At 50.5% G+C, this 21,824-nt stretch overlaps 1 protein-coding gene and 1 long non-coding RNA gene across 2 annotated transcripts in view; one reads left to right on the top strand and one right to left on the bottom strand.

The window, feature by feature from the left end:
* The window catches only part of kif26ba (kinesin family member 26Ba), an 891,296-nt gene that overhangs the window by 567,660 nt on the left and 301,812 nt on the right, over positions 1-21,824 (bottom strand). The window lies entirely within an intron of this gene.
* LOC147120946 (uncharacterized) overlaps positions 1,588-21,824 on the top strand; it is a 48,530-nt gene continuing 28,293 nt past the window's right edge. The window contains exon 1 of the long non-coding RNA XR_015075914.1: positions 1,588-1,722. This is a non-coding gene — a long non-coding RNA (uncharacterized LOC147120946). The remainder of the gene's footprint in view (positions 1,723-21,824) is intronic.

The following is a 21,824-nucleotide window of genomic DNA, read 5'->3' as shown; positions in this document are numbered from 1 at the left end:
CTTCTTCAAAATAATGTCAAATTTTGTCTGATAACGCTCCTGCAAAACACCTTGGGACATTAAAGGCGCTATATAAATGCAAGTTGCTGTTGTTGTAGCGCCGTGGGATCTTTAACATCCGGCTTAACAGCCGGTGTAGTGTCACACCCAATGGCGGCGGCACCTCCGGCAGTGCAGCACTCCCTCAGTTACTGCACTGGGAGTGTCAGCCTGGATTAGGTGCTCAAGTCTCTGGCGGGGGGACTGGAACCCACAAACCCGCTGACCTGGGAGCACACAGCCATAAAACTGGCCGTATTGTGAACCGGCAAGAGGACCGTAAATTGAACGCCGGGTAATTCGCTCCCATCAGCAGCGCTGACTGAGATGTTCCAATTCATATCCGTCATCTTGTCCTTTTCTTCCTCCCGAGAAAATATTTCCATTAGCCGAGTGTTTTTTGCGCAGAAAAATAACAAATGACTGGCTGCGATGACAGCTCTCATAGTGTAAAACCAGCTATGAAATTGGATCTATTCATCCAGCCCATTTCTCCAGCAATGACACTTCAAGTGGAGCACCAATTCACTAATTATCACAAGTCAGAGAATACTGTTGAAACCCTGTGGGAGTGCATCAGTTCATCAGTGTCTGTACAGTAATATTGACAATTTGTTAATAATCAGCATTGTCACTCAATGTACAATATTTTGGTAACCAATAGACTATCAGAACGAAAATCGCACACAGCCCAGAACACTTTATTTTCAATACTCTTTATCGATCGTGTCAAATTGCTCCCTTCACCAGGGACACTGGTCTGAAACGAAACTCAGGAGAGGCGCTTAACAGGTTTGAAACGTAGAAGATAGGAGCAGGAGTAGGCCATTCGGCCCCTCGAGCCTGTTCCGCCATTTAATGAGATCATGGCTGATCATCCAAATTCAGTACCCTGTCCCTGCTTTCTCCACATATCCCTTGATCCCTTTAGCCTTAAGAAATATATCTAACTCCTTCTTGAATATATTTAATGAATTGGCCTCAACTGCCTTTTGTGGTAGAGAATTCCACAGGTTCACCACTCTCTGGGTGAAGAAATTCCTCCTCATCTCTGTCCTAAATGGCTTACCCCTTATCTTTAGATTAGGTTGCTGAGGCGGTATCGCACGTTTTTACACCGTCGTCCAAAGTGTAAATTGCCCCCACGGTGTGACAAGATCAAGAGTGTCAGCACAAGGCCTGCCACATCAGCGCTGAGCGTGCCAGCACACTGCTTCACAGCCCCGTCTGCGCTGCTACCCATTCAACCCTACAAGGCAAGCACCGTTCAAATCAAGCTGTCATAGAAGAGGCTCTGCAGCAGGCCGGCGAGAGACACGGTGGCTTCACGTCATTTTCAAAATCGACTGAACAATTCCTACATCCTTTGGCGGTCTCACATGATAGCCAGCGAAAAGACCACTGAAGGCTTTCCATTAGGAGCACGGCAACAGCTAAAAAAAATCCAATTGGCCAATTAATCAGGCGCTGATCAACTACAGCTGCGATCAATTACAGATGTTTCTGTTCAATTAAGTGTAAAACAATCATTGCCCCCGCTTGCTTTATTAATTCCCTCTCTCCTGCTGCTTCCTCCATGCTCTGCCTTTTCAACATAAACGACTTGTCACACAGTGAGCAGCAACGCTGTAACCAATCGGCCAAACAGTCTCACAGAGAAGGAGCTGGGAGAGCTCGGAGAAGGTGCAATATTTCAGTGAACTCTAATAACGATTTTCTTTGGATTACAAAAAACCCTCTTTCCTTCTGTAAATATTCTCCTGCAGAAACAGCCAACAAAGTGTAATGTATCCAAGTTTGCTGACGATACAAAATGGGAAAGTAAGCTGTGAGGAGGACACAAAGAGGCTGCAAGGGGATATAGACAGGTTAAGTGAGTGGGCAAGAACATGGCAGATGGAATATAATGTGGAGAAATGTGAAGTCATGCACTTTGGTAAGAAAAACAACAAAACAGAATATTTTTTAAATGGTGAGGAACAGGAAAATGTTGGTGTTCAGAGGGACCTGGGTGTCCTTGTACACGAATTACAGAAAATTAACATGCAGGTACAGCAAGCAATCAGGAAAGCAAATGGTATGTTGGCCTTTATTACAAAGGGATTGGAGTATAAGAGTAAAGATGATGACTGCGATTATACAGGGCCCTGGTGAGACCACACCTGGAGTATTGTGTACAGTTTTGGTCTCCTTACCGAAGGAAGGATATACTTGCTATAGAGGAAGTGCAACGAAGGTTCACCAGACTGATTCCTGGGATGAGGGGATTGTCCTATGAGGAGAGATTGAGTAGACTAAGCCTATATTCCCTAGAGTTTAGAAGAATGAGAGGTGATCTCATTGAAACATACAAAATTCTTACAGGGCTTGACAGGGTAGATGCAGGGAGGATGTTTCCCCTGGCTGGGGGGTCTAGAACCAGGGGTCACAGTCTCAAAATAAGGGGTCGGCCATTTAGGACTGAGATGAGGAGAAATTTCTTCACTCAGAGGGTGGTGACTCTTTGGAATTCTCTACCCCAGAGGGCTGTGGAGATTCAGTCATTGAGTATATTCAAGACTGGGATCGATAGATTTTTGAATATTAAGGGAACCAAGGGCTATGGGGATAGTTCAGGAAAATGGAGATGAGGTAGTGGAGAAGATCAGCTATGATCTTATTGAATGGCGGAGCAGGCTCGAAGGGCCAGATGGCCTACTCCTGCTCCTATTTCTTCTGTTCTTACGTAGAAAGAAAGACTTGCATTTATATAGCACCTTTCACACCCTCAGTAAGTTCCAAAGCGCTTTACAGCCAGTGAAGTACTTTTTGAAGTGTAGTCACTGTTGTAATGTTGGAATCGCGGCAGCCAATTTGCGCACAGCAAGCTCCCACAAACAGCAATGTGATAATGACCAGATCATCTGCTTTTGTTATGTTGATTGCGGGATAAATATTGACCAGGGAGACCTCCCCTGCTCTTCTTCAAAATAGTGCCATGGATTCTTTTACGTCCACCTGAAAGAGCAGACGGGGCCTCGGCTTAACGTCTCATTCGAAAGACGGCACCAACGACAGTGCAGCAGTCCCTCAGTACGGCGCTGGGTGCTTCAGCCTAGATTTTTGTGCTCAAGTCTCTGGAGTGGAGCCTGAAACCACAACCTTCTGACTCAGAGGCGAGGGTGATACCCACTGAGCCACAGCTGAAAGCACGGCAAAAACCAGTAGAGGTGTATTTGGATTTTCAGAAGGCCTTCGATAAGGTCCCACACAAGAGGTTGGTGAATAAAATTAGGCCACATGGAATTGGGGGTAATATACTAGCATGGATTGAAAATTGGTTAACAGACAGAAAACAAAGAGTAGGGATAGACGGGTCTTTTTCAGGATGGCAGGCTGTGACTAGTGGGGTACCGCAAGAATCGGTGCTTGGGCCCCAGCTATTCACAATCTATATCAATGATTTGGATGAGGGGACTAAATGTAACATTTCCAAATTTGCTGATGACACAAAGCTAGGTGGCAGTGTCAGTTGCGAAGAGGATGTGAAGAGGCTTCAAGGGGATCTTGACAGGCTCAGTGAGTGGGCGAGAACAGGGCAGATGGAATATAATGTGGATAAATGTGAAGTTATCCACTTTGGTAGAAAAAACAGAAAGGCAGAGTATTTCCTAAATGGTGAAAGATTGGGGGATGCAGATGCTCAAAGGGACCTGGGTGTCCTTGTACATGAGTCACTGAAAGTGAATGTGCAGGTGCAGCAAGCCATTAGGAAGGCAAATGGTATGCTGGCCTTCATTACAAGAGGATTTGAGTACAGGAGTAAAGAAGTCTTACTCCAATTATATAGGGCCTTGATGGGACCACACCTGGAGTACTGTGTACAATTTTGGTCTCCTTACCTAAGGAAGGATATACTTGCCATAGAGGGAGTGCAACGAAGGTTCACAAGATTGATTCCTGGGTTGGCGGGACTGTCGTATGAGAAGAGATTGAGTAAACTAGGCCTGTATTCTCTTGAATTCAGAAGAATGAGAGGGGATCTCATTGAAGCATACAAAATTATTACAGGGCTTGATAGGGTGGATGCTGGGAGAATGTTTCCCTTGGCTGGGGAGTCTAGAACCAGGGGCCACAGCCTCAGGATAAAGGGTAGGCCATTCAGGACTGAGATGAGAAGAAATTTCTTCACACAGAGGGTGGTGAATCTTTGCAATTCTCTACCCCAGAGGGCTGTGGAGGCTCAGTTATTGGGTATATTCAAAACAGAAGTCGATAGATTTCTGACTAGTAAGGGCATCAAGGGATATGGCGATAGGGCCGGTGAATGGAGTTGAGGCAGAAGATCAGCCATGATCTCATTGAATGACGGAGCAAGCTCGAAGGGCCAAATGGCCTACTCCTGCTCCTATTTCTTATGTTTTTATAGGCCGAGTTTCTCTGCTGGTTATGTTGTAAATGTATTTAAAGGAAGGAGGACGTATTTATAACGACGCTACACAATCACAAATAGACAGCTGCAGGCACGGTCCCCGGTGATGGGCCAAAGGGAGAGGGGGATACACAAGAGGTTGGAGAGAGGAACAGACAGTTCAGGGTGTGGTTGTAGTGCTGGAGGAGGGTACAGAGATTGGGAGGTGGCGAGGCCATCTAGAGACTTAACCAGGGGGGTAAATTTGTGATGTTTGAAGGGAGCAGGAGTCAATGTAGGTCAGCGAACAGCTGTGATGGGCCAGTGGGACTTGTCGCGGGATAGGATTCAGGCAGTGGTGTTTTGGAGGAGCTGAAGTAATTTAACTTTCATGCTTCACCCTTGACTGGCTCCATATGCAGCGCACCATCATCTCCGTGGACCCAGCAGTTCAGGAACCATCACCTTCCACACCAGATTCAATCATCTCTGACTGCAGTGATCCACATAACCCTGAATCCCATTCCTAGCCAAATATTTAGCCAGCTGGCCTCCTGAATCTGACCTTTAATACCAACAATAGTCAATGGTCTTCCTTGTGGGGAAGTGCCAAACCTTTTCTTTCGTATCATTGTCCCCCCGTCTCCATGCGCAGCTAAGATGCACACGAGAACAGGGGGTTCCGTTACCTAGGACAGGAGACAGAGAACTGAGGACACAGTCTATAGTTGGAGGAGTGGGAGGGTTGGGATGGGGGCGGGGGGCGAAGGCCATGTTACCAAAATGTTTTTCGACCCCCCTCCCCTCTAAAGAGACAACAGATCAAATGATTTCCCCAGTGAAATTATGGGCTATATCCTCGTTGGTGAAATGTGTGCAGAATAATCATTTGAATTTCTACAAACGTTTTGATAAAAAGCTATCTTTGGTAATGCAACGTAACATTATCCATTTACAGGAGACTTTGGTTTATCTGGAGGTTATATGTCCGGAATACTCGATCTAACGGCAAAAATCAGGAGCCGTTTTCTATAAGTTTTTTCAGTTCTCGTTGCTTTTTCTTTCCCAGTCAGGCACTGCAAGGTCTGTAGCTATAGCAACAGCTTCAGCTAGAGACGCTTGCAGCTGCAGCCGACTGTTTTGAAGCTGTTAGGGTTTGTTGATTCACACGGAGCTTTTCAGTTCCGTATCTCTCAACATTAACGCTGGTATGTCCGGCACTTTTGATGGTACGGCACCAGCTCGGTCCCGTCAGTGCCGGATATCAGAAAGTTTCCTGTACTTGTAATATTGTGGTGCCAGCCGTGGCTCAGTAGATAGCGCATTGGCTCTGATCAGAAGGTTGTGGGTTCAAGTCCCACTCCAGAGACTTGAGCACATAAATCTAGGCTTACAGTCCCAGTGCAGTACTGAGGGAGCGCTGCACTGTCGGAGGTGCCGTCTTTTGGATGAGATGTTAAACTGAGGCCCCGTCTGCCCTCTCAGGTGGACGTAAAAGATCCCATGGCACTATTTCGAAGAAGCGCAGTGAAGTTCTCCCCGGTGTCCTGGCCATATTTATCCCTTAACCACAGCTAAAAACAGATTGTACTGTTTGTGGGAGCTTGCTGTGCGCAAATAGGCTGCTGTGTTTCCTGCCTTACGACAGTGACTCAAAAACACTACATTGGCTGTAAAGCACTTTGGGATGTCCTGAGGTTGTGAAAGGCGCTATATAAATGCAAGTCTTTTTTTATATCAGATATTTATGACAATGTCTGTATCGCCAACACATAGCAACAGAAGTATCCAGAGGTCTCTCTAATAAGATAGTCCAGAAATACACAGAGTAGAATCATGTTATATGTGGGCTCGAAAGCAAGCATATTGTTCTAACCCTGTACAACAAGCCCACTTCATAAAATGGTGCTGACGATTTATATTATCTGGAGTGGGGGTGTGGGGTGGGGGAAAGGTTTGATACAATGCTTAGGATTCATAGCATAACAGGGACGGCGGGGGGGGGGGGGAAGAGAGGGGGCGCGAGAGATTTGAAGTTAGTTCCCCATTAGAGAGACAATCAGTAAAAATGAAAACGCTATCATTGTCCCCTGCCTTGAACGCAACTAATTGAAAATCAGGAAGTCGGGAGCAAGAGCGGAATTGAGGCTCTATATTTACACAAATGGTAATGAAAGTTGCGGGTGTTGAGATACCGCGGCAAACGTGGGAGTCGAGACCAGAGCTATTGAAAACACAACTACTTTATTCCAACCACATGACAAACAGGAACTAGAAAAGCCCGCGCATCCACTTAAATACTTCCCAGACAGGAAGTGCTCCCGGCAGCCTGTCCCTGCGGGAAACAAGTTGCTGGAGGAAAGGGCCCCCGGCTGGGGGCTTCTGCTTAGACTGTCTGTGCCGCCGTGAGCGGATTATGTCCAGTGGTGGCGTGTCGCCACAGAGCTCCCCCCAGAATCCGCTTAGGAGGAGTGGACGAGTCGTGACGGTGGTCTAATGGTTCTGCCGCAGCGGCTCTGAGTGGTCGCCGGTCTGGTTGGTTGGGTCGGGCGGTTCGCCGCCAGCTGTGCTGGCTTGCCAGGGGGACGGCCTCTAGTTGGAGGCTGGGCCACGGGGACCTGTTCCCCTGGTTCTGTGTGTGCTGGTTTGAGCCGGTCGATGGAGACTGTCTCGACCCTGTCGCCGAGTCGCAGCTTGAAGACCTTGTCCCCGGTTTGTAGTACCTCGTACGGACCGTCGTACGGGGGTCGCAGGGGCCCGCGGTGCGCGTCGTGTCGCACGAAGATGAAGCGCGCCTGCTGTAAATTTGGCGGGACGTGAGGTGCGAGTTCGCCGTGTCGGTTGACCGGAAGTGGGGCGAACTGCTGAGCGGAAGAGAAAGAGTCGAGCCGCTGCTGTTCGGCCGACCAAGGCTTGGTAGGCTCCGGAAGGAATTCGCCTGGGACGCGCAGCGGTTGTCCGTAGACTAACTCCGCTGCCGAGGACTGGAGGTCTTCCTTGACCGCGGTGCGTAGGCCGAGTAGCACCCACGGTAGGCGGTCAGTCCAGGTACTGTCCTGCAGGCCGGCGCGGAGTGAGGCCTTGAGTGACCTGTGGAAGCGTTCACAAAGTCCGTTGGCCTGCAGGTGGTACGCCGTGGTGCGGTGGAGCGTCACCCCGAGGTTGCATGCTGTGGCCGTCCAGAGTTCGGAGGTGAACTGGGCGCCTCTGTCGGAGGTTATGTCGGCCGGTACGCCGAACCTCGCAACCCAGGTGTTAACGAACGCCCTGGCGATGTCGGCTGTGGTGGTGGAGGTCAGCGGCACTGCCTCAGGCCAGCGTGTGTAGCGGTCGACCATCGTGAGGAGATAAGTTTGGCCTTGCGATGGCGGCAGGGGACCGACGATGTCGACGTGTACGTGGTCGAAGCGGCGGCTGGGTACCTCGAAGTCTCCCAGGGGTGCTTTGGTGTGCAGCTGTACCTTAGCCCGTTGGCAGGCGAGGCAGGAGGTGGCCCAAGTCCGAACATCTCTGCTGAGGCCGCGCCAGACGAAGCGCTTGGAGAGGAGTTTGACGGATGCGCGGGAACCCGGGTGAGAGAGCCCGTGGAGCGCGTCGAAGACGCGGCGGCGCCAGGTCTCAGGGACGACCGGCCTGGGTTGGCCGAGTGAGACGTCGCACGTGACTGCCGTGGCTTCGGGCCCGTGCGCGACCTTGGCTAGGCGTAGCCCTGGCAGGCTGGTAGCCGCCGAGAGGAGGTCTGGGTCCGTGAGCTGGGCCGCTGCTAGTTGTGCGTAGTCGACCGCGAGGTGATTCGCACAGACGGCGGGACGGGAAAGGCAGTCGGCGACCACGTTGTCTCTACCGGAGACGTGCTGAATGTCCGTAGTAAACTCGGAGACGGCCGCGAGCTGGCGTTGCTGCCTAGCGGACCAGGGTTCGGTGTGCTTGGCCATCGCGTATGTGAGTGGCTTGTGGTCCACATACGCGGTGAAGGGGCGGCCTTCCAGGAGGAACCTGAAATGGCGGACCGACAGGTGGAGTGCGAGAAGCTCGCGGTCGAAAGTGGAGTATTTGACCTCCGGGGGGCGCAGTTGGTGGCTGTAGAAGGCAAGTGGCTGCCACGCGCCATTGACCCACTGCTCGAACACGGCCCCGACCGCGTGGTCGGAGGCGTCGGTGGTGAGCGCGACCCGGGCATCGGCCCTCGGGTGCGCGAGCAGAGTGGCGTCGGCGAGCGCGTTTTTGGTGGCGTCGAAGGCGGCTGCCGTGTCAGTGGTCCAGGCTACGTCCATCTTGCCGGATTTTCCTCGGAGGGAGTCGTATAGGGGCTTCATGAGGGCTGCGGCTCTGGGGATGAACCTGTTGTAGAAGTTCACCATCCCGAGGAACTCCTGGAGGCCCTTGATGGTTGTAGGGCGGGGGAATTGCTGGGCGGCCTGCACCTTGTTGGGCAGGGGGACGGCCCCAGCAGGGGTGATGTGGTGACCGAGAAAATCGATCTCGGTTAGGCCGAATTGGCACTTTGCCGGGCTGAGGATGAGCCCGTGTTGGGCTAGGCGCCCGAACAGGATGCGAAGGTGTTCCTGTTTGGAGGAGCTGGCCACGAGAATGTCGTCTAGATAGACGAATAGGAAGTTCAGGTCCCGGAGGGCTGAGTCCATAAGGCGCTGGAAAGCCTGTGCTGCATTCTTGAGGCCGAAGGGCATCCTCAGGAACTCGAACAGGCCAAATGGGGTGATGACGGCCGTTTTGGGGATGTCCGCGGGGTGTACGGGGACTTGGTGGTAACCGCGCACCAGGTCGACTTTGGAAAAGACGGTTCGTCCGGCCAGTCGGGCCGAGAAGTCCTGGATGTGTGGCACCGGGTATCGATCGGGGGTGGTGTCGTCGTTGAGGCGGCGGTAGTCCCCGCAAGGGCGCCAGCCTCCGCCGGGCTTGGGGGCGATGTGGAGGGGCGAGGCCCAAGGGCTGCTGGAGCGGCGGATGATGCCGAGTTGTTCCATGTTGGTGAACTCGGCCCGCGCGATTTCCAGCTTGGCCGGGTTGAGTCTGCGGGCGTGGGCAGAAACTGGGGGGCCGGTGGTGGGGATATAGTGTTCCACACCGTGCTTGGCGGCTTTGGCCGAAAAGGTCGGGTTAGTGAGGGCGGGAAACTCAGCTAGGAGTGCCGAGTAGTCGTCCGTGGCTCCGGCGAGGCAGTAGGTCGTCAGGCCGGCCGAACGGGCCGGGGTAAAGGCGCCGGGGATGGGGGCCATAGTGTTGATGTCGACGAGGCGGTGCCTCGGAATGTCGACAAGGAGGCCGTAGGCGCGTAGGAAGTCGGCGCCGATGAGTGGGCAGAGGACCTTGGCTGTGAGGAACTCCCAGCGGTAGCGGCGGCCCGCGAGGTCGAGCGTGACCATGCGGGTGCCATATGTGCGGATTTCAGAGCCGTTGGCTGCAGCCAGTGTGATACCCCGTGTGCCGCGTTGGATCTCGAGGGCGGAGGCGGGGGTGATGCTGTGCTGGGCCCCTGTGTCGCACAGAAATCGGCGGTTGGTTCTGTCGTCAGTGACGTACAGTAGGGGCTCCTTCTGCCCCGCGGCCATCGCGGGGGCCGGTGCTGGGGGGGGTTTGAAGGAACACGGTGGCGTGCAGCGTTGAGCCCTAGCGCCAAAACGGGTGTGGTAGTAGCAGTGACCCGGAGTGGTAGGGCGGTCGGGCCTAGCGGCCCGGGAAGACCGCGTGGTCGTTGCCGTGAGGTCGGGCGCGACGTCGTGAGCGGCCTGTGCAGAGAGCAGCCGGTCGGCCTTTTCGGCTATATCATTCAGGTCCGTGGAGTCAGACTCCACAATGAGCGGGCGGATGCTGGCGGGGAGCTGCCGAATGAAAAGCGTGCGAAAAAGGGCGCCGGGATTTTTGTCGTCTGAGAGGGACAGCATGTGGGAAAGCAGGTCTGATGGTGAAGCGTCACCAAGGCCGGGGAGGTCCAGGAGTTGGCAGTGGCGCTGGTAAGAGGACGTTTGAAATTTTTTAAGTAGCGCAGCCTTCAGATGTTCGTACTTGCCCTCCGTTGGTGGATTCTGCAGCGCTGCCCAAACCTTGGGGACTGTAGCGTAGGTGAGCGAGGCGACGAGGTAGTCGTACTTCGTGGCGTCGACTGTAATGCCTTTCAGCCGGAATCTGGACTCAGCTTGAATGAACCAGCCTTCGGCGAGGTTCTCCCAAAAGCCTGGTAATTTAACCGTGACTGCGTTTGTATCCGCCATGCTAGCTTAGGATTCGTCCTGAGCGTCGGGGTCACCAGTGTTGAGATACCGCGGCAAACGTGGGAGTCGAGACCAGAGCTATTGAAAACACAACTACTTTATTCCAACCACATGACAAACAGGAACTAGAAAAGCCCGCGCATCCACTTAAATACTTCCCAGACAGGAAGTGCTCCCGGCAGCCTGTCCCTGCGGGAAACAAGTTGCTGGAGGAAAGGGCCCCCGGCTGGGGGCTTCTGCTTAGACTGTCTGTGCCGCCGTGAGCGGATTATGTCCAGTGGTGGCGTGTCGCCACACGGGCAGTAATTTTAACCTAATGAGCCGGGAGGGAATCCCACGGGATCAGGTGAAACTCCGGTTTTACACCCCGCTCAATATTGCTCTCCAGTTGACTTCAATGGAGAGTAAAATCGGGCGGGCGTGAAACCAGCGTCGCGCCCGATCCCGTCACTTTCTCGACGGATGGTTTAGGTTAAGAACATAAGAAATAGGAGCAGGAGTAGGCCACACGGCCCCTCGAGCCTGCTCCGCCATTCAATGAGATCATGGCTGATCATCGACCTCAACTCCACTTTCCCGCCCGGTCCCCATGTCCCTTGATTCCCCGAGAGTCCAAAAATCTATCGATCTCAGCCTTGAATATACTCAAAGACTCAGCATTCACAGCCCTCTGGGGCAGAGAATTCCAAAGGGTCACAACCCTCTGAGTGAAGAAATTCCTCCTCGTCTCAGTCTTAAATGGCCGACCCCTTATCCTGAGACTGTGACCCCCACAACCACCCGCACCCCCCCCCCCGCATGGAATCAGTTACCAGGGAAGCACACAATATAGAGAGGTTTAAAAAACAATTGCATCTGCTTCTGGAGGGAGAGAAGGGATTGAGGGATATAATAAGAAGGTGAACAGGTGGGGCCGATGCCTCAGAAAGGGGCAGGCATGTTGGGTCTCCTGCTTTTTACTGTTCGAGCGATTATTATATTATTTTTGGAAGTGATGAAGAATTCCTGGGAAGACCTCAAGCGTTTAATCGTGCTTTATAATTACAGAAAGCAATGCGCTGATGTTCCATGGACCCTATTTAAAGGGGCGTACGTGTTTCGGTGGGTGGGGACTGGGTAGTCACCAGGCAGAATCAGACAAGGCCAGGTACGGCCCACTCTTGAAACCTGAGCTGGAAAAATCTCCATTTTATTCACTGGCGGAGAGTCTGGGCTACACCAAACGCTGAAATAAAAAAAATCCCTTTTTTTTTGTGTTAAGCACCAGACACGATCGGTGAAACAATGTCCTTATCAAATCACTGGCCATGTTATTGCATTCACCTCCATTTATTAACCAGGCAAATTGACTTGCCGGGAGAAATTACTGGACGCAAGGGGCTCAATTTAAGACAGGCAGGACTGCCAGCTTAAAAGGATGTCCCTCACGTGCTTAGTGTCATTATTATCTGAATGGTCTCTCGGTTAAAGACCTCACTTACTAAAATCAATCCGACAGGTTGGCAGGTCTCCGAACTTGGTACAAAACGCATCCCCCACAGTACGGACACGAGATATTAATCTTACTGCGGCCATTTAATTAAGCGGCCAAAAAAAGCACGCGATAAATGCTAAATTCTTCCCTCTTCGCCAATACGGATTTCCAAGGCATCCCAATAGCGCACACCCTGTCTATTCACGTTCCTCTCGTGGGATGAGCAGAGGTGCTGCCTGGACTGGAAAGAATGGAAGCTAAACGATTAATCATCTACAAATAGTTATTACCTTCAATGTACGCCAGTGGCTCTTCTATCCATCTTGCGGGTTAATTTACGATATCTGCTTCCATCTTGTGTCTTAAACTGCAATTATACTTCCGCAGTCCGACAGCTAACAGAGGGAAAACATACACGTCCAGAAGGAGATGCCTGGAGGCTTTATTTTTGCCTGTCAATTTTATATAAAAATGACTCTCTTTATGCTTCGCGGTGTAACTTTTGATCAATGATTTTGCCATTAATGGCCTGACTGGCAAATGAAAATGAGGCAAGGATGGAAAACAAGCCGGGGCAACTAAATCTCCTGAGGCCTCCACCCGTCCTCTCTCCCCCACCTCCCCCCCATGCCATTGTTGCGGTGCGTCACACAATACTGAGACTAACGTTTCAGTACTTCACACCATATTGTTGCCTACAGAAGCAATTTTTACACCACATCGTCTTCCTTCTTCTCCTTTTAGGCAGTCCCTCGGAACCGAAGATGACTTGCTTCCACATTAAAAATGAGTTCGCAGGTGACTGATGAGTCCAATGCGGGACCTACAGTCTCTGTCACAGGTGGGGCAGACGGTGGTTGAAGGGGCGGGTGGGTGGAGTGCTTGGGTTGACGTGCGCTCCTTGCGCTGCCTGCGCTTGGCTTCCGCTTGCTCCCGGCGAAGAGACTCGAGGTATTCGGCGCCTTCCCGGATGCTTCCCGGGGCAGAGGAAACACCACATACATAATAAAGCGACACGGCTTTCGATTGTCTCACATTGCGGCAGTCCCTGTAACGTCTCACCCGTCTTTCGGAGGAGACGTTAAACCGAGGCCCCCGTCTACCCTCTCAAGTGGACGTAAAAGATCCCTTGGCACTGTTTCAAAGACGAGCAGGGGAAGTTATCCCCGGTGTCCTGGGCCCAATATTTATCCCTCAATCAACATAACAAAAAAACACATTATCACATTGCTGTTTGTGGGAGCTTGCTGTGCGCAAATTGGCTGCCGTGTTTCCCACATTACAACAGTGACTATACTTTACATTGGCTGTAAAGTGCTTTGTGACGTCTGGTGGCCGTGAAAGGCGCTATATAAATGCAAGTCTTTCTTTCTTCCTTTCTTTCTATAGTATCAAACGCATTCAAAAGAAAGAGCCAGAGGTTGGACTCTATAATCCTAACTGGTGGCTCAAAGGGTGGCACTGAGTGAGTCCACACGAGGAGATAACACTTCATTTATAACTCACTGCGGAGACAGCGAGAAAGGACCAGAGACAGAGGGCAAGAAAGAAAGAGCAAGAGAGGGAGAGAAAGAAAAGATCAAGAGAGAGAGAGAGAGAACGAGAGAAAGCGCAAGGGAGAGAAAGAGTGGAAGGAAGATAGTGAGATACAGGACAAAGAAAGTGTTACGTCCGTGTAATAATAAGAAAAGGACTGCAGAGAACGGTACAACAGGTGTTTACTCAACGTGGTTCAAACTGCAACTGAAACAACAGATTACTACTCAGCGTTATATACAGGTGTGGTCACTGCTGGTACTACACTATACATGAGCTGTAGAAAGTAGTTCCCCCCTTAAAGGTACATACATTACAATTCCTCCCCTTTTAGATTAACATTACCATAACACTCATTTAACAATTAAATATCAAACTAATTACAATTAACACTTTTAACATGCAACATTAGCTGAAAATAGTCTATTTATAAATTCAGTCTTTGGGGAGGCTTCCTGATCCTTTCTGGATAGCGCCTTTCCCGAGTGTCTTGCTCTTGGTGCGGAGGCGATTCTGGCCCCCTGTCGTCGGTTGGTTCATCAGCTTCCGATGCTACTGTTTCTGGGGTAGATGCTACCTGTACGTCGGGTTCATCACCAGGTACGTATGGGCGAGGCATGGGGTTGACTCGTTCCTGTGACTCTAGGATCTGGTCAGCATGGCGTCTCACGATGCTCTCCCCAACGTCCACTGTGTACATTAGTGGCCCCTGCCGTGTGCATATCATTCCTGATTGCCATTTCTCTGTTCGGTAGTCGCGGGCCAAGACTGGTTGCCCTACATTGAAGCTCCTTGTCGGCTTCTCATTGATGTGCTGGAATTGCTTACTCTCAACATCTCTTCGTACATTTGGTCTGAGCAAATCCAGACGAGATCTCAACCTTCGGTTAAAGAACATCATGGCTGGGGCCTGGTTGGTGACTGTATGTGTCGCATTTCTGTAGGCTAACAGGAAATTGTCCACCTTATGCTGCAGTGGAATGTCGTCGTCGCACATGGCCTTTACTGCTTTTTTAAAGGTTTGTACGAACCTCTCAGCCAATCCATTTGTGGCTGGATGACACGGGGCGGATGTGTATATCTTAAATCTTAGAAACTCTTCGGACACAAACTGTGGTCCGTTATCAGAGCAAATCTGCTCTGGCAAGCCGTTCCTGGCAAAAATGGTCCGTAGGACTGCAATAGTTTTCTCCGTGGTGGTGGAGGACATTTTTATCACCTCAGGCCATTTCGAGTGCGCATCCACGGCTATTAAAAACATTGAGTCCATGAATGGACAAGCAAAATCAATATGCACCCGTTGCCATGGAGATGAGGGCCACTCCCATGGGTGTAGAGGGGCATGTGGTGGTGCATTTTGGACCTTCTGGCATCCTGAGCAGCTCTTTGTCAGGTCCTCGATTTGCTGATCGATCCCCGGCCACCACACATAAGTCCTAGCAAGGCTTTTCATTTTCACCCCTCCCAGATGACCTTCGTGAAGCTCATTGAGCACTCTCTCCCTTAACTTGGGTGGAATTACCACTCGGGATCCACACATCAAGGTCCCCTGGCATACTGACAGCTGTTCTCTTCTGGATGAGAATGCTGGCAACAGTGAGTCGCCATGTGCTGGCCATCCCTTCACCGTCAAATCATATACCCGAGACAGTGTCGGGTCATTTCGTGTCTCCTTCTCTATACCAGCGTTAGTTACTGGCAAGTATTCAATTATAGTCGAATGAAATATTTCGACAGGATCCACTGTTGGTGCTTCTTCCGCAGTAGGCAGTGGCAGGCGTGATAGCCCATCAGTGTTTCCATGCTGTTTCGTGCCCCTATGCTCGATTTCATATTGGTGCGCCCCTAGAAAAAGGGACCATCTTTGTAGCCGTTGCGCAGTCATCACCGGAACGCCCTTCTTTGGATTAAAGATGGAGACAAGTGGTTGGTGGTCAGTCAGCAAGGTGAACTTCTGCCCGTGCAGATAGTGATTGAACTTTTTCACTCCCCACACTAGGCTGAGGGCCTCCCTGTCAATCTGGGCGTAGTTACGCTCGGCTGAGGTTAGTGACCGAGACGTAAAGGCTACTGGCCTCTCCGAGCCGTCCGGGAATTTGTGCAACAGCACCGCGCCAATGCCATAGGGTGATGCATCACATGCCAACCGAATTGGTAGTGCTGGGTTGAAATGAGCCAACACCTCTTTTGATGTGATCAATGCTTTGCTCTTCTGGAAAGCTCGTTTACATTCGTCACTCCACTTCCATGGTACCCCCGTTTGCAGTAGGGTGTTCAGTGGGTGTAGTACGGTAGACAAATTCGGCAAGAACTTATGGTAGTAGTTCACCAGCCCGAGGAACGACCTCAGTTGTGACACATTTTCCGGTGCTGCAGCCTTGACTACTGCCTCAATCTTATGTAACCCCTCTTTATCAATAACGTGGCCACAATACGAGATCTGCTTCTGGAAAATCTCGCATTTGTGGCGATTAGCTCGGAGCCCATATTCCTTCAATCTAGTGAGCACCTGCTCCAGGTTGGCGAGGTGATCACTGTCATTTTCGCCTGTGACCAGGATGTCGTCCAAATAACACTGGGTCCCTGGAATCCCTTGCAGGACTTGTTCCATTGCCCTTTGCCAAATAGCCGGAGCTGATGCTACCCCGAACACCAGCCGGTTGTATTGGTAGAGACCTTTATGAGTGTTGATCGTGAGGTACTGTTTCGAGGCTTCTTCTACCTGCAGGTACGTCTGGGCCAGATCAATCTTAGTGAAGCGTTTCCCTCCAGATAGCGAGGCGAAAATATCTTCAATCCGCGGAAGCGGATATTGTACAGTGTGAAGGACTGGGTTCACTGTCACCTTAAAAGTCCCCACAGATGCGAACCTTCTTTGGTTCCCCAGGCGTATTACTCAACGACCTCTTCATTACAGGAACGATGGGTGTAGCCCACTCGCTCCAGTCCACTTTGGACAGTACTCCTGAACGTTCCAAACCTTCCAGCTCTGCTTCGACGGCTGGGCGGATCGCATAAGGTACCGGTCTGGCCTTAAAAAACTTTGGGCTTGCATTTTCCTCTATTTTGATCGTCGCTGTTATGCCTTTTAGTGTTCCGAGTCCCTGCTGGAACACTTCTTGTACGTCAGTTAGCATTTTTGACAGTCGTCCAGGTGTGACGTCGTCATCCTTTTTGGCATCAACAGTCAGTGCTTGTATGGAATGCCAATCTAGCTGTATCTTCCGGATCCATTCACGTCCTAGTAGTGGTAGTCCTCCATCTGGCAATACATATAGGTCCATTTTTGGTGTTTCCTTGCCGTTATATATAACGTTCACCCTTATTTTTCCTTTGGGGTAGACTTTTTGCCCCGTGTACGTCTTCAAGACAATCTTTGTATCTCTCAAGGGTATATGTGAGAATAGCCGCTTGTAGTCCCTTCGGTTTATGACTGTTAGGGCTGATCCTGTGTCCAATTCCATTTTCACTTGGACTCCTGCTATCTTGAGCGTGACCCAGATAGTTTGGTGATCCTCCGTTTTGATCACATTATGTAGTTTCAGACAACCCAGCTCCTTGCTTCCGGAGTCTGTATCACTCTTCTGTTCGTCTGAACTACTCTCCGTCACCTTATGTACCTTCTTGTACTTCTCCTGTGGAGATTTCTTGCTGCTGGTTTTCTTTCCCGACCTATGTGTCCTACTTTTCCACACTGTCTGCACACTTTGTCCTTGAACCAGCAATCATTATGGTCGTGTGTTGTTCTGCCGCAGCGATAGCACTTCACTGTTCCGTATGACATTTCATTTGTGCCATATTCTTGCGGTCTCCGTTGTATCTCTGCAGCGCCCCGTGCTGCTGCTTCGTGTGATACTGCAATGCTGAAAGCCTTGTCCAGCATAAGATCCTTTTCTGATAGAAGCCATTTCTGGGTTCCTTCACTTTGAAGCCCACACACAAACTTGTCCCTTAAAGTATCTGCTAGTCCCGTTCCAAACTGGCAGTGTTTCGATAGCTTGCGCAGTTCCGTTAAATACTCAGCATTACTTTCATCTTTATGCTGGTTCCTTTTGTGAAACTTAAATCTTTCTGCTATCAGCAGCGGTGTGGGGTTTAAGTGGTCCTGTAGGATTGACACTATGTTTTCAAAATCCTTTTCTACTGGCTTCTCTGGGGTTACTAGGTTTTGTAGTAAGCCATATGTTTTTGTACCCATTGAATTCAACAATACCAGCGCTTTCTTGTCATCTGGCACTTCATTCGCCTTGCAGTATACTTCTATGCATTCGACATATGTCGTCCAATCTTCGACTTCATTGTCGAACGCTGTAATACTGCCACTCTTCGGCATTTTTGGGTGTGGTTAGACTGGCTTAAAATGGCGTCTCCCGCGCTTTCCTTTCTTCCCCGCTGCGGCTTAAAATGGCGTCTCCCGCACTGCTGCCAACGCCGCTCTCGGCGGTCCTCGTGGCAAATGGCGACGCCCTGTGGGTTTCGTGCGCTGCTCCTGCGCTGCTGCCAACGCCGCTCTCTGCGGTCCTCGTGGCAATGGCAGTGCCTCGCGTTTTCCTGTGCGCCTCTCTCCCCCGTTGACGCTGCTCGGCCCTTGACCACCGGCTGCGCTCTGCTCTGTCTCGCCTCTCTCCCCCGTTGACGCCGCTCGGTCCTGAACACCGGCTGCGCCCTGTGCGCTCTGCCCTCTCTCTCTCCCCCGTCGACGCTGCTCGGCCTTTTTCTGTGCCGCTCGGTCGGGCTCTAGCCCGTCACTGTCCGGGAAGGGTCTGCACAGTACCTGTTGCCAGCCCGTTTCGCTGGACCACTGTGACTGGAAAGCCAAGCCTGGCTCTCGACAGCCTCCCCTGCGATGCTCAAATCTCCGCTGGATGACTGGGCGGTTGCCTGTGGTCGACGCCCGTGCTTCTGGACTCGACCTTCTACTGTTCTCCAGGAGCGAATCCCTGGGAGGTGATGCAGAGTTGCAGGTAGGTTCGAACTTGCTCGTCGCCACTGTTACGTCCGTGTAATAATAAGAAAAGGACTGTAGAGAACGGTACAACAGGTGTTTACTCAACGTGGTTCAAACTGCAACTGAAACAACAGATTACTACTCAGCGTTATATACAGGTGTGGTCACTGCCGGTACTACAGTATACATGAGCTGTAGAAAGTAGTTCCCCCCTTAAAGGTACATACATTACAGAAAGAAAGTGTGAAAGAAATGGTGGAAAGAAATAAAGGAATTAAGGAAGGCACAAGAGATAATAACACAAAGATAGATTGAAAAACATGACGGGAAACAACTGCAATATTAAATAAAAGGGAGGAAATAAAATTAAAGAATTTGTAGCTTTGAAAATTCTAATATGGTTTTTATTGATGGCAAGAAGATTGATAGCAGGGAGAGCGATGGCAGGGGTAATCCAAACCCCTTCACATCAAAGCATATAGGACCCCACTTTATAATATACATTTTAATTGGATTAGGAAAAAAAGGAGGGCTTTTGGTAGATACAAAAGGCTAAAGACGGAGGAAGCCCTAGAGGAGTACAAAGAGTGCAGGGGGATACTTAAAAAAGAAATTAGGAGATCAAGGAGGGGCCATGAAATAACACTGGCGAGCAAAATTAAGGAAAATCCGAAGATGTTTTATAAGTATATTAAGGGTAAGAGGATAACTAGGGAAAAAATAGGGCCCATTAGGGACAAAAGTGGCAATCTGTGTGTGGAGCCGGAAGATGTAGGAGGGGTTCTAAATGAATTTTTTGCATCTGTTTTCACTATGGAGAAGGACGATGTAGACATAGAAATAGGGCGGGGGGACTGTGATATGTTCGAACATATTAACATCGAGAGGGAGGAGGTATTGGCGGTTTTAGCTGGCCTAAAAATGGATAAATCCCCAGGCCCGGATGAAATGTATCCCAGGCTGCTGTGTGAGGCAAAGGAGGAGATTGCGGGGGCTCTAACACATATATTCAGGACCTCTCTGGCCACAGGGGATGTGCCAGAGGATTGGAGAACCGCTAATGTAGTACCATTATTCAAGAAGGGTAGTAGGGAAAAACCAGGGAACTGCAGGCCAGTGAGCCTAACATCAGTGGTAGGAAAATTATTGGAAAAAATTCTGAGGGACAAAATTTGTCTCCACTTGGAGAGGCAAGGATTAATCAGGGATAGTCAACATGGCTTTGTCAAGGGAAGATCATGTCTGACTAATTTGATTGAATTTTTTGAGGGGGTGACTAGGTGTGTGGATGAGGGTAACGCAGTGGATGTGGTATACATGGATTTCAGTAAGGCCTTCGATAAAGTCCCGCACAGGAGACTGGTCAAGAAGGTAAGAGCCCATGGAATCCAGGGTGCCTTGGCACATTGGATACAAAACTGGCTTAGTGGCAGAAGGCAGAGGGTGATGGTCGAAGGTTGTTTTTGTGACTGGAAGCCTGTGGCCAGTGGGGTACCACAGGGATCGGTGCTGGGTCCCTTGCTGTTTGTGGTCTACATTAATGACTTGGATATGAATGTAAAGGGTATGATCAGTAAGTTCGCGGATGATACAAAAATTGGTAGGGTGGTAAATAGCGAGGAGGGTAGCCTCAGTCTGCAGGACGATATAGATGGGTTGGTCAGATGGGCGGAACAGTGGCAAATGGAATTTAACCCGGAAAAGTGCGAGGTGATGCACTTTGGGGGGACTAACAAGGCAAAGGAATACACAATGAATGGAAAGACCCTAGGCAAGACGGAGGGTCAGAGGGATCTGGGTGTGCAAGTACACAGATCCCTGAAGGCGGCGGAACAGGTGGATAAGGTGGTAAAAAAGGCATATGGGATACTTGCCTTCATTAGCCGAGGCATTGAATATAAGAGCAAGGAGGTTATGATGGAGCTGTATAAAACACTGGTTAGGCCACAGCTGGAATACTGTGTGCAGTTCTGGTCGCCACACTACAGGAAGGATGTGATCGCGTTAGAGAGGGTGCAGAGGAGGTTCACCAGGATGTTACCAGGGCTGGAGCGCTTCGGCTATGAAGAGAGACTGGGCAGATTGGGTTTGTTTTCCTTGGAGCAGAGGAGGCTGAGGGGGGACATGATTGAGGTGTACAAAATTATGAGGGGCATAGATAGGATGGATGCTGAGGAGCTTTTTCCCTTAGTAGAGGGGTCAATAACTAGGGGGCATAGATTCAAGGTAAAGGGCGGGAGGTTTAGAGGGGATTTGAGAAAGAACTTTTTCACCCAGAGGGTGGTTGGAGTCTGGAACTCACTGCCTGAAAGGGTTGTGGAGGCAGAAACCCTCACAACATTTAAGAAGCATTTGGATGTGCACTTGAAATGCCATAGCATACAAGGCTACGGGCCAAATGCTGGAATATGGGATTAGATTAGGCAGGGCTTGATGGCCGGCGCGGACACGATGGGCCGAAGGGCCTCTATCCGTGCTGTATTACTCTATGACTCTATGACATCAGGATCAATTAAAGACACAACTAGACACTGGTTGAGATCCATCCCGGGAGCAGGGTCAACCTTCAAGAGCGTTCCATTTCCTCGGATGTGTTGGCATTTATGTTGCCATCCCACAGAAAGACAGGCACAGAGGAAGCCAGACTAAAGCTGATCACATCTGCACAGGCTGTTATCAATCAGTTAGCACATTTTTCCACCATCTGCGTGGGTTGTTCCTACATCCTTTCTGTCAGATGTTTTGCCAAGACATACCTTAGCCTGGCTTCCCGTAGCTGACAGTAATTTGAAGGTTAAAGTCAAGAGATCATGTCTGTTTCTCTTGCAAAGCTCCGAGCCTGAAAGGGACAGGCTGAAACATCATGTCCCTGTGCCACGCACCTGTGAGGCGGTTTTGAAAGGCACGCCCGCTTTAACATAGACATGTGTCAGCCGTGGCTCAGTGGGCCGCATTCTCACCTCTGAGTCAGAAGGTTGTGGGTTCAAGTCCCACTCCAGAGACTTGAGCACAAAAATCTACGCTAGCACTCCAGTGCGGTACTGATGGAGTGCTGCACTGTCGGAGGTGCCGTCTTTCAGATGAGGTGTTAAACCCAGGCGCTGTCTGGTGGATGTAAAAGATCCCAGGGCACTATTACTGAAGAAGAGCAGGGGGGGTTATCCCCGGTGTCCTGGCCAATATTTATCCTTCAATCAACATCATTAA

Source organism: Somniosus microcephalus, chromosome 3, assembly GCF_052327205.1.
Source record: "Somniosus microcephalus isolate GS21.2 chromosome 3, FLI_Smic_1.0, whole genome shotgun sequence".
Lineage (NCBI taxonomy): Eukaryota > Metazoa > Chordata > Chondrichthyes > Squaliformes > Somniosidae > Somniosus > Somniosus microcephalus.
Note: the sequence above shows the minus strand (reverse complement) of the source record. Positions and strands in the feature narration are given on the sequence as shown.